Genomic DNA, 13,636 nt, shown 5'->3' with positions numbered 1-13,636 from the left:
CAAACACATGACAAAGACAGTTTTTATATTTTGACAAGAACAATCTAACAGACAACATAATTTTTCCTACAGGCACTATGATTGCCCTGGAAACACTTGAGAATATTCTAAGAAGACTTCAGTCTGTACTGTGAATATTCACTGTCTGTCTTGTACTGGCTATGAAGTCTCGTCATCTCAAGACTTACCCTTTCATGTATACCGGATGCCAAATTTTGCATGTATACTCTTGTCATGTCCTCATGGTAGATTTTAAATTCTAACAATCTTCATTTGAAGATAGAAACTTCTCATTTGATGAAACAGAACTAACAGTGTTTTAAATTGACATTTCCTGTTTTTGGCTTTCAAATCTTATTGTTTTCGCAGTTTTGACACTGGTATCGGTTGTAATGGCACGTACTGTTTGGTGTTAATGAGATAATTTAGTACTTTTGTCAGTAATATCATTTCGAAGAAACTGATTGAGAGTTAAGTGCTCAAGTTCTTCTTACAATTCCTGTCTTTTCTTTTTATTAATAAGTAGACTTTTGTTTCTTTTTTTTTCTGATTTTACAGCATATGTGGTATTTGCATGTATTTTGTGAGTAATGCTAGGTACTGGTGGTCATTAAAATTGAGGTATTTTCTTTTCTAAGAATTTAAGATAAGCTGTGTCAATATCTTACCAATTTGAAGTGTTGATTTGGCTGTTAGGATTACTTCCCTTGCTTAAGTAAAACCTTTATGCCGCCTTTATGTCATTCTTGATACTGTGGATTAAAGAATTTCTTATTTATTTGATTTGTTTAAATTTAGATGTAATTTTTTGTGCTAAATAAGCTATTTAATACTTTTTTGTATAAAAAGTTTATTTTACACAAAAGCTTACTAGTTATGCACAAAAGTGAATTAATAGTTCTTTTATCCATAAAAATTCTACTTTGATTTCTTTTCTGAAAAAAAGAAATACAAATCATTTGAAAACCTGCTTACAAAACACAGCAAAATTAATGAAAAAGAAAAGTAAATGTTTTTTTATTCCTTAATTAAAACAATCACCAAATTACAGGAGGATATAGTTTGAATCAAATGGTTTAAACTATTTATTTGATTATGGGTAGGTCTTCGAAATCCATAATTTTGAAACATCTCATATAGCAGATATAACCTTTCTAGCTATTTGCATTCGGTAAACATTGAAATGACACGGTTTCCACTAAGTCATTGACATTATTCAGAAAAATATCTTAAAGTTGCACAGGAGTTTTTCCTGAATGACACGGTCGATTCTTTAGATATTTGGCGTTAACCTATTAAATCAGTATAGTAATACAACCTGTGAAAAGATCCTTTGGAAGCATAGAATCTAACCAATCACTTGGTTTGATTTAGTCTATTTTTGAGTGATAATGAAATGTGCAAAACCTCTCACACCCTGTAGCGCTGGCTTAAGCGGAGTTCTTAGTTATTATTATTTCGAAGGAATTGAAGGACTTTTTAGTCCTTTAGTTCTACCTACATTTTCCTGTGTCATGGGTGAAGTCGGGAAGCAGGAATGTCTTATTTGCAGTCTACATAGCTATTGATAGGGGTCTTGTGGATCATTGCTCGATAACCGAAGTGAAACTCTGGGTAGCAGTTTCACTTCAGCCTTGCTGTCGACAAGTGTATGCAACTTTTTTCTCCAAGACTGTCTCGAGTTGCAGCCTGACTTTGCCTTTATTCGCTGAACATATTTTTGGTTTCGCACCATCTGTTGTTTACTTATTTCTTGAAATCCCGCAAATAGTTGATTCATTCTCCTCTGCATTCAATGCGGATCTAGAGCAAGAATGTTCAGGCTAGCCAGCTACAATCATAAATCACTGATGCCAAGTTTCGATTGTATCGCAGTTACATGTAAAGCTATGTTAGAACATTAATTACTAATCATCAGTCCATTTAAGCACTCGTGAAACATCTTAAAGGCAATTGTCATTGGTTGTTTGTTCTTCTTATAAACAAGTTGGTTTTTGTGTCACCAGTTAGCAGTATAAATTTAGATGTCTTGTGCAAATAAAATGACACTGTTGATTACATAATTTCCTATTCTTTTATTTTTTTTATAGTTGATATTATGTTTTATTATACACATATATAAATTATGTAAAAAAATTGGCTTGTATTTCACAATTGAATATGAACAGACAGATAAAAATTTCGTATTGTACCTTTTAAATTCCGGAGTGTACCTTTTGTATTGTATGCTGCCGGACTACTTTCATCAATATGTATGACCTGACACAATTCTATAAATAGTGCACATAAAACTTCACTTAGTTCCATTTTAATATCGATAAACGTTGAAGACTTCGTTCAATAACAAAACAGCAAACATTAAGGTGGAGGTATATAATAAAAGGGTCAGTATAACAGTAGCTAGATCTGAGATTTTGTATTCGGCTCTCGTGGATTTTGCAAAGTCGGATCACTCAGCGCTTGCGCGCCTCGTGAGATCCGATCTGGCAAAAATCCACTCGAGCCGAATACAGCTACAATTATAATAACCCTATTGTATTTTTGTGTATTTTTTGTTTCTTCTAAATAATGTCTGAAATACTTCATCCTTTAAAACAGTATGCTTTACACCAAAGGCCAGCAGTGAAATAAACATTTCATTTTTACTTTTGTACATTATATTTTACTTTGAAATTGTGTTTTTTTATTTCTAAAAATACTTTATTCCAGTCATTCAATCATCTACTGACAAAACACAGCAAAATTATTGTTTTTTAATCCTTTGTTAAAATATTCACCAGATTAAAGGAGTAGGATATAATTTGAATCAAATAGTCAAAAGCCTTTGCTACTTATATTGTAAATTGGTAGATGTTTGAAATGCATAGTGCAGAACTGTTTGATGTAGTACACATACTTTACCAGTATGAACCCAAGGACATTGACATGACTCTGTTTACAGTTCGATTGAAGTAAGTTAGATAGTTTTCTTGTTCAATAGATTGTTGTTTTGCTTTATTTTCAGTTTTTAATATTATGTGTTTGGAGCCAACCATGAGAATGTTCTTCATTCAAGTCTTTGTCACCGACAAGTATATACCTCTGTCTGTATCAAAGGTATATTTGAATTTCTTTTTCGGCTCCTGAAACTAATTGTTTGATATTTGGAAGAAGTTTGTTTTCGTCTGATATTTGGAAGTTTTGTCTGTGTTGATGCCATAAAGTGGAAGCACTTGAGGATATTTTCAGAAGAATTCAGTCTGTGCTGTAAGTATTCACTGTCTTTTTTGTGATTTTAAGGTCAAGTATTACCGGTACATGTAAACCTGGTGCCAAATTATGCATGTGTACTCTTGTCATATCCCAGTTCCGGTTTATAATTTTAACACTCTTCATTTGCCTATAGAAACTTATCATTTGATGAAACAGCAATTATAACGTTATAAATTCCTATTTTCTTTTTTATGCCATTGGTTTTTAAAGGCTGGCACTGGCATCTTTTGAAATGGCACGTATTACTAGTATCATGTATTTGATGTCTGTAAAAGAGTTTAGTGCTTTCTTTGGTAATATTTCTTCTAAGGAACTGATTGTGTGTTTAGTGTTTCAGTTATTCCTACCATGTCCTGTGTCATGAGTTCAGTTTCGAAGCAGGTAGGTCTTGTTTGCTGTCTACATAGCTATCTGTTGGTGTGTTGTGGTCGATTGCTTGATAATAGAAGTGAAATTCTTGGTAGCAGTTTCACTTCCACATTGCGGTCGATTAGTATATGCAACATTACACACTACGTCTACCCCGTACGCCGAGTTGCAAACTGACTGTGCCTTTATTTGCTGAACATATTTTGGTTTCGCACCATCTGTTGTTTACTCATACCTTGAAAGCTTGCAGACAATTTATTCATTCTCCTCTGCATTCAGTTCGGATCTAGTGCACGAATGTTCCGGCATGCCAACACCACTCGTAAATCACTGATGCCCAGTTTCGATTGCAGCCCTGGCAGAAGTAAAGCAGTGTTGGATGATAAATTACTAATCAAGTCCATTACACCACTCGTAAAACTTTTTTAGGATAGTTCTCATTGGTTGTCTATTCGTCTTATAAATAGGTTGGCTTTTCGGGGTTTATTTTTGATTGCGATACCGCATGCATTGTGTCAACAATGCTGGGTACTGATGGTCATTGTTATAAGCAGAAGTATTTTCCTGTCTTACAATTTAACATAAGATGTGCTAAAATGTCGCAAATTAACAATATTAAATTAGATGTAAATATGGCTGTTTGAATTCCTTCCCTTGCATTAGCAGTTATTAACAGAACATTGTGCAAAAAATAGCACTCTTGTTTACAGAATTTCTTATTTCTTTTTTGGAAGATGATGCAATGTTGTTTCTTTTTTGTTTGTCAAATAAGGTAGGGAAATACTCCATCCTGAATTCTACTTTAAAATTGTTAAAGCTGAAATTCTAGTCACTCAAACATGTACCGATAAAACACAGCAAATTTATCGTTTTTTAATACTTTGTTAAAATAATCACCAGATTAAAGGAGGAGGATGTAGTTTGAATCAAATGGTCAGAATTATTTTGCTATTTATATTGCAAATAGGTAGATGTTTGAAATTCATAGTTTAGAAATCTTTGATTTAGTAGAAATGCTTTATCTACACATTTAAACTTGGAAAACATTGAAATGACCGGGTGTGCAGTTCTGTTCATTTAAGCTGAGATAGTTTGTGTTAAATAAAGTGTTGTTTTGTTTTATTTTCAGTTTTTAGTTACTTATTTGTTTGGGTTCAGACTATAAGAATGTTCTTCATTCAAGTCTTTGCCACTGGTAAGTATATATGTCAGTGTCAGACATCTGTTTAAACGTCTTTTTCGGCTAATGAAAACTTTTTTTTATATATGAAAGGGTTTTTCTTTGTTGTTGTTTTAGCCTGATATTTTGAAGAATTATCTGTGTTAATGGCATAGTGGGAATATGGGATATGTCTGAGTGAAATGGAAGGCCTTTTTCAGTTGCTATTTGAAGCAATGGCATACCGCGTTCAACGCGGAATATTGCCTTATTCACATATCTCTGAACCATATTTCTAACACGTACCATGTTCCATGTCTAGCTCTGAAAGTTTCAACGTATTTTTATAACATTTCAGGTGGGCATTACAGACAATAGAAGCTATTTAGTCTGTGCTGTAAGTATTCACTGTTTATTTGGTACTGGTGTCGAAGTCTCGTCAGCTCAACTCTAACCTTACACGTAAACTGATTGGGATTTTAGTGCTTTCTTCAGTAACGTTCTTTAATTCTTGCTACTCATTACTGTGTTACGGATGCATTTGCGAAGCAGGCAGATCTTGTTTACAGTCTCCATAGCTATCTGTTGGTGTCGTATGGTTGATTGCTCGATAACATAAGTGAATCTGTTAAAAGCAGTTTTACGTCCACCTTATTCCACGTCTGTCCCAAAGTGCAGCCTAACTGTGCCTGGTTTCGCTGAATTTAATTTTGGTTTGTTTACTCATTTCTTGAATGATTGCAGACAGTTGCTTTCATTTCCTTTGAGCAAAGGAGCATGTGCTTTTGCATTGAAATTCTTGCCCCTTACTGCGCTTTTGGGTACAAAAGAGAATAGTCTATTGTTCTGACTTTCGCACTGGTTGGCTTGCCGCGAAATATTGGCTCATTCACATATCTCTAAACCATATGTCTCACACGTTTCATGTCTACAATGTAGCTTTGAAAATCATTTAATACTGCAGTTATCATGTTTAAATAATATTTAAATAATCTTGACCGTGTTTGATATATTTTATATATATTGATATATGCAAATGAAATGGAAATGAAAAGGTAATTACGTTTTGAAATGATGTTATGAATTGTGAATTATGAACAGAATTTGAAGTGAATAATAATAAATAACAATCGGTCTGCGGTTCCCACGTATACAAAAATAGCATTGTGTAACTTGTTTTGTTTTTTTGTTAGTATGGTTAGAGGTTGAGAATGAAGGAAAAGAACAATTTTCAATCTACTTTTCAGTGTTCGTGTTTTTTTTTTTACTTTTGACAATCTAACTGATCATGTAGTACAGTTAGCAAGGTAACTTTTTAACCAAATGGTTGTTGGTTTCAAATCACTTTACCATTGTTATTATAGGGCATGCCTTTTTCGTGTTGTATTTGTATTTGCACATTTAAGGAAATATGGAAATGTAAATACAGGATACATTGATGATTCACTTTTACAAGGTGATACGTATGAACTGTGTTTAAGGAATATGAATGACACTGTTAAATTATTTTATTATCTAGGTTTTACAATACACCCAACTAAAAGCATGTTAATACCTGTTCGAATCATTGAATATTTAGGATTCTTATTAAATTCCATTAATATGTCAGTTAGCATTACTGAGGACAAAGCAGGCAAAATTATTCATTAATGTAGACAAATATTGAATGTAGAGAACTTGACAGTAAGAAATGCATCTGAGATTTTAGGAAAATTAGTGGCATGCAGTGCAGCTGTTTCTAATGCAGTGTTTCATTATAAAATAATGGAAACATATAGGAATGACATGTTAAAACAAAATAAAGGCAATTATGATGCACAAATTGTTTTAACAGAATGTGTAAAGCAAGATCTTACTTGGTGGATAAACAATTTGAGAAACTCTAAGAAATTCGTGTATCAAAGAGACTCTGATTGCTGTGTGATAGTTTGTGATTCTTCGCTAATTAACTGGGGCTTTGTAATGAATGGCATATCTACAGGGGGTCAATGGAATATCAGTGATCAGCTTTGCAAAATTAACTTCCTTGAACTGAAAGTGGTGTTGTTTGGTTTACAGTAATTTTATAAGGAAATGAGAGATCAACATATCAGGATTAGATCTGATAACACTGGAACTGTTGTTTGTATTAACAAACAAGGCTCCAATGAACGTGTATTTAATCAATTAACTCGAGAGTTCTGGCAGTTTGCACTTGACCGAAATTTATTGCTCTCATCAGGACATGTATAGCAGACTCAGAATCTCGTAAAGATCACTGTTATAAAGAATTGATGTTAAACCCAAACATATTTATTGATATAACACAGTTGTATGGTATACCTGATATAGATATATTTGCCTCACGGCTAAATAATCAAGTTGACTGTTATTATTCATGGAAACCAGATCCAAATGTAAAAGCAATTTATGCTTTCAAACAAAATTGGTCTCTCAGAAGTTAAACTATATATTTCCTCCTTTCAGTTTATTAGCGCAAATTCTTCAAAAGATTCAGATGGAGGGGAGGAAATGTTTTTGGTTGCACCTACATGGCCAACACAAGACTGGTTTCCTCGATTACTTCAGATATTGATAGACTGTCCACGATTTCTTCCTGTGTCGCAGGAACACATCATCCACTATAATTACACAGACTTCACCTTGCAGCCTTTCGCATATTAAGGAAAAATTACAAACAGAAGGATTTTCAGAAGACGTATCGACATCATTGTGTCATCATGGAAGGATAGTACAAAAATCGAATATCGGGGTTATCTTGAAAAGTGGTTCCGTTTTTGTGCTGAACGAAATGTTGATTCCTTTTCAGCAAATGTGAAAGTTGTTTTAAATTTCTCTATCACAGAGGATTGAGTTACAGTTCGCTAAACTCGGCTCGTTCTGCTCTAAACTCATGTCTAAGTTTCATGTCAAAGGATTCAGTTTCACTGGGAAACAGTTATATGGTGAAAAGATTTATGAGACGTGTGTTTTGTTAAGACCGGCTCTTCCTAGGTATCAGTTTACTTGGGGCGTACAGACTATATTGAATTATCTTAAGCAAATTAATAGAAAAGATAATTTGAAACTGTTGACATAAAGTTTTAGGCTTGTTAGGACTACTGACAGCTCGAAGGGTTTAATCTCTACATTTTCTTAGACAATCGAATCACTGACCTTTTGAAACAATCTAGACCAGGGAACCATTTGCCCGAAATGTATTTCAAAGCATATGCTGAAAATTCATTATGAGTTGTTCATTGCTTAAAGCTATATCTTGAAATGACAAGAGGTTTGAGAAATAATGAGACATCGTTGTTTATCAGTTATAGTAAACGCTTAAAGCTTTATCAAAAGATACGTTCGCAAGATGGATCAAACAGATACTAAATAGTGCAGGAATTGACACTAATCTGTTTAAATCTCACAGCATAAAATCTGCAGCAACATCTCATGCTTCACGAAAAACTATTCCCATAGGTACTATACTGAGAACAGCAGGATGGTCAAAAGAATCAACTATAGTATTATAAGAAGCCTATCACAAATGATACTTCTTTTGCAGACGCGGTACTGAATAAATAAATTTTGATATTAAGACCGTAATGTGTAGTGATATGAGGCCATAAGTGCTAATGTGTCCTATTTAAAGGTTATTTTATGTCTGTGAACAGTGAATTATAAGATGTTTCATGTTTATAAACTGGTGCCGCCATAATATTTACTTTATGAAACATTATAGTACTCATAGTCAACACACTGTATTTAGAAATAAAAGTAGTTAGTCACAGCATTATTGTATTATATTTTAGCTGGATGTCCTCTAAAAGTCTCACATGTAGCACTATGTGCTTAAGTGGGGGGAAATGAAATTGATAAATTATTCGATGCTTGCTGAAGTATGATTTCATTTGCATGAAATCACACTTAAGCGCATATATATATATATATATGTGGCATAATGTTTGCAGATTATCTCAACTACAAACATTTTTGTGACATCCAGCAATATGCGTTGAAGCCTGAGCCTTTATCTCTACCTAGCCATCACGCATGTGACATCTATATGCTTAAGTGTGATTTCATGAAATTGAAATCATACTTCAGCAAGCATCGTATAATTTATCAATTATGTGGTACCACGGTACTTACTAAACAAAATAGGTAAATTAGTCTGTCAGATATTATTTATTATTATAACAAGCCCCTGTAGCGTAGTAGTAACCGGCAGCTCTTGTCCCTTAAACTCAGCTTTCGAATCTGACATTTATCATTTCTTTTTTAGTCCCCTACCGGTTTAGCGGAATGGACTATAGGAATGCCCTCCGTCCGTCCGTCCGTCCATCTGTCCGTCCGCAAATCTGGATCCTGCAATTACTCGAAAAGTATTCAAGCTAGGTTCATAAAACTTAGTATGTGTATAGAGGGCAATATATAGATAATGTATATATATGACTCGTGCTTGTAGGTCAAAGGTCAAGGTCACTATTGAAGGCCAAGTGAAACTTGTTTTCGCTCCATAACTTTTATATGCATTGATGGATTATCTTACTGGTAAACACAAACGTTCCCCATGATGAGACAATATTTCAACACATGACCTATGCTTGTCGTTTAAAGGTCAAGGTCACTGTTTAAGGTCAAGTGAAAATTTGTTTCTGTCCCATAACTTTTAATTGCATTGAATGATTTTTTATTACTACACAGAAATGTTACCCATGATTAGACTATTTATCGTGCACATGACCCATGGTTGCTTTGAGCATTTTTAGTCCTAACACTGTTGCAACAACCACAAGGGACGATCACTAACAAAGTTTTATACCATTTGGGAACTTCTGTATTGCCACTGTAATATAACCATACTTTTGAGACTATACACGTGGGTTTCTGAATCTGCTCTGCATCGCTTACACAAAAAAGACCGTAAAAACAAGATGAAACAACAAGATATTAAAGTTATTCTGGATGACTTTGACAGAAACGTAGTTCAAAAATATAGTAGCTAAAAAGAGATTTAAAATAAAAAAGAATCTCAGCCATGATTTGAACCGCAGCTATATGTCATCACCTTTAAACACCTGACGTCTATGTTTCCGACAAAGAGTAAGTTAATATATAAAAATGCAAAACTTGATGATAACATTATGTACCTAATTCATCTTTGAAAATAAGTCAAATCAGATGACGCGCATTCAATTTAACATAAAATCACAGTAAATTGGTAAATTTTATCATTAACATATCAACAAAAGTTGTCTAAATCAACCATATGTTAAGTGTTATCAGACATACCATATGGTTCATTTAGACAACTTTTGTTAAAGAGAATGTTATTCATGTCAAGTCAGTACTTTGAAAAAGTAGCAGATTATACTTAGTTTGTAAACTTGTAAGGTATTATCTCCCTTTAAACAAAAATAACTTCATCTTAAAACAAAAAACAGAAAGTGAAATGTTATAAGAAGCATGTCCGGTTAAGAGGTGAAAATCGAATATTTTCCAGCGCTTACTAGTAGTATTAGAAATACCGATTTTAAAACAATATAACCCCCCCTGACCCCTTGTCCCTATTCTATAAGTGGACTTTAACCTTGCCCTAAACTTAGAATACTACTTAATACCCTGAAAATCTTTTAAATCTTTAGTTAAACCGAATGAAAACCTTTGGTTTAACCAAAAAAAAAGATTTAGTCTTTGGTCCGAACTGACCAATGCCGGACAATTTAAAACCCACAGGCTTTACCAAAGATACAAGCTGAAATAAAATTGACTTAAATATCTATACACCGCGTATTTACTTCCTGATTGACAGTGCATATCAAGATAAAGATCAGGTTTCAGTTTAACTGGAGAACAAATACTACCCTATAACAAATACAATTCTATTGTGTATTGAGAGCTTGTCCTACTTGTAAGACACATACTTGTCCTTTATGTACCTGTTGTGTCAAAGGTAAATCAAGTGCATTTTTTAAAAATGATTATGCGGGAAACCACAAATTCAACCAATCAAAAGCCTGCCATTTTTCTGCCAAGTGGCAGCAATGTGGCAGTGTCTGCCAACTTGGCAAACTTTTGGCAGAAATTTGGCAAAACTTTGACAGATTATATTTATTAATAAAATGTAAGGTATTTGATCTTATTTTCAATTAATAAGTATATTATTAGGGTACACATAGTAATTAAAACTTTAATTAAACTTTTAATTCAAAAGTTTGTTTCTATCATGGAATGCATGTTCATTCGATACAGGTTATACATGTTCATCCGATACAGGTTCATCCGATACAATATTTGATGTAGGTTCATCCGATATGTATAATCTGACGTAACTACCCGGCAAAAGCGTAAATGTTACTTCTGCAGATTCTGAATCGTTATAAGGATGAATATCAAACATTGTTCCATGTAATAGATAAACTTTAATTCTTTTCTTATAAATAGATATTAACCGATCAGTGTCAAAGTCCTCAGCTACTATATTTATTATATTACTGCTAAATATACCAAGAATTAGATCATTATCATCATGCCACCGCCTAAATATAAACTGCGATATTGGACTTTTAATCGGTTTATCCGGTTCACCTATGGGTCTGGCCCCCGTTGATAAAAATTTAATATCTATTATATAAGTTCCAGTTTTATTAACCGCAAACACACCATTCAAAACCACATTTGGTACAGCTACATTATATTGTTGGTTTATGTGTATAAAATCTTTGTAATCTACGAAAATTCCAAATCTTAAATCCATTCCATTTAAATAGTTCAGATCATCCATACCTTCATATGTTGAATGTATCCAAGCACCAAGACGGTTAAAATACTTTTTCATTTTTACATATGTATAAAAACTGTTATATTCAATAAGAAACACTTCATGTCCCACTTCCTCTAGCCTTTTTTCTATTTTTTTGTCTTTCTTTTTAAGTTTAAGAATTATTTCAGCTAAATCATCAATTCGTTTTGTTGTAGCAACTTCAGAAGCAGATAAATTGTCAACAGTATTCTTTGTTCTAGCTAATTGTGTTTCTTGTTTTAAGAAAGCATCTTTTACTTCTATAATTTTTTCCCAATTATTTGAAATTTTTTCATCATTAGTAGCAATTTCTCCGACATTAGCGGTTATTGCTTTAGTATTAGCAGTAATTACTTGGGTATTAGCAGTGATTGATTCTCCTTGTTTAGCTGATATTTCAACTACAGAGTTCAAATCATTTATTATTTTTTTAATTTTATCATTAATTTGATTATTAAATTTATTAATATCTTCTTGTAATAAACCTTTAAGTTTACTTAACTCTTCGTACTTTATATTGTGACGTGCATCAACATTATTAATCAAGTCTACAAGTTGTTTCTTCAAATTTTCTATCTGATTATTAACTGTGTTAATTGCTTTAGTATTAGCAATAATTGCTTCAGTATTAGCAGTAATTAACTCTCCTTGTTTAACTGATTTTTCAACTACAAAGTCCAGTTCATTTTTATGTTCTTCAACTTTATCATTAAATTCATTAATATCTTCTTGTAATTTTTTTGTAATATTACTTAAGTCTGCATATTTTAAATTATGACGGTTGTCAACAATACTAATCCAATTTCGAATTTGTTTTTTAAAGTCATCTATTTTAGAATTAATTTCTTCTTTAAAATCCTCTAATGCTGTGTCATGATCATCACCTCTTTGTGAAGCTGCCTTTTCCAAGTCAGATTTATATTCTGTAAGTTTATTTGAAATTAATTCTAATAAATCTTTATGCTTTTTTTCAGTTTCAGTATTTAGTTTATTTATTTCTGTTCTAATTTCTAACTGATACATATTTTGTAACTTTTTCTCAGCTTCAATAATCTTGTCTTTTAGTTCTTCATGTTTAATCATACTATTTTTTAATTCTTGAATTTGGGTGAATAAAATGTTTAAATTAACTCGAAATACTTCTTTTATGTTATCATCTGTCAAATCTGATTTCTCTTCAAGTTCTTTAATAGAATCAACCATAGCTTTCATTTCTTCTTCAATTTTACCTTGTAATTCAACTATTAATAATGAATTCTTTTTAAAATCTTTTGTTAATTCTTCAATATTCTTTACTTCTGCTTCTAATGTCTGTTTTATACTTTTGACATCTTCAAGATTATAGTCATCTATTACACTTTGAACTTTTTTATACACAAACCGTCTTGAAACTACATCGGTGGATTTATCTGGATTTCCTAAGTTGATTATTTTATTACCTCCCATATCTAATGCTCTGTTCATTGTGTTATCAAGTTCCTTATTTCTGTGAAGATATGATTCCATGTCCTTTCTAAGCTTTTTATATTGTTTTTTAGTAGCATAATCACTTAAATCAATATCAAATTTAACTTTACTTACACTTTCAGTTTCACTTATTTGTTTTGTATCATTAAAAACTCCGATCTATATATTACAAGTAAAGTTTTTTCTTAAAAACTTCCTTGGTTTGTCAATATATAAGAAATCATATTTTTGATTTGTTGCATTAGCAAAAGTATCACGATCTATATTTTGTTCATCACAAATCATATTATTTTCTCGTTTACCTGGACTTTCAAATAAAATATAATGTGAACAGTTAATTCGAATATCTTTTGGTGTTTTATAGTAAGACTGACTTAAATAAATAACACAACAGTTTTTGTGACGTCCTTGAATAAAGTATTTTGTTATTTCATTTTGAACTTTTTTATCTTCACATACAAAATCATCAAATATAACTACTTTTTGTTTTTCTGATTCAAGATTCTCACAAGGCTCAATTTGGTTGGGATCAGCTGAATATTCAAGTATTTCATTAGGATCTACTTTAATTTTTTTTGCAATTTGGCTTAAATGGTTAATTAAAT

General features: G+C 32.3%; 1 long non-coding RNA gene across 1 annotated transcript; it reads left to right on the top strand.

Annotated features, from left to right (window-relative positions):
* The first annotated feature begins 410 nt into the window (after positions 1-410).
* Positions 411-8,498, top strand: LOC123559149 (uncharacterized). The gene is made up of 3 exons (XR_006687885.2): positions 411-4,816; positions 5,139-5,177; positions 7,247-8,498. It is a non-coding gene; the product is annotated as an uncharacterized LOC123559149 (long non-coding RNA).
* The last annotated feature ends 5,138 nt before the right edge of the window (positions 8,499-13,636 follow it).

The sequence above is a fragment of the Mercenaria mercenaria genome, chromosome 5, assembly GCF_021730395.1.
Source record: "Mercenaria mercenaria strain notata chromosome 5, MADL_Memer_1, whole genome shotgun sequence".
NCBI classification, from domain to species: domain Eukaryota; kingdom Metazoa; phylum Mollusca; class Bivalvia; order Venerida; family Veneridae; genus Mercenaria; species Mercenaria mercenaria.
Note: the sequence above shows the minus strand (reverse complement) of the source record. Positions and strands in the feature narration are given on the sequence as shown.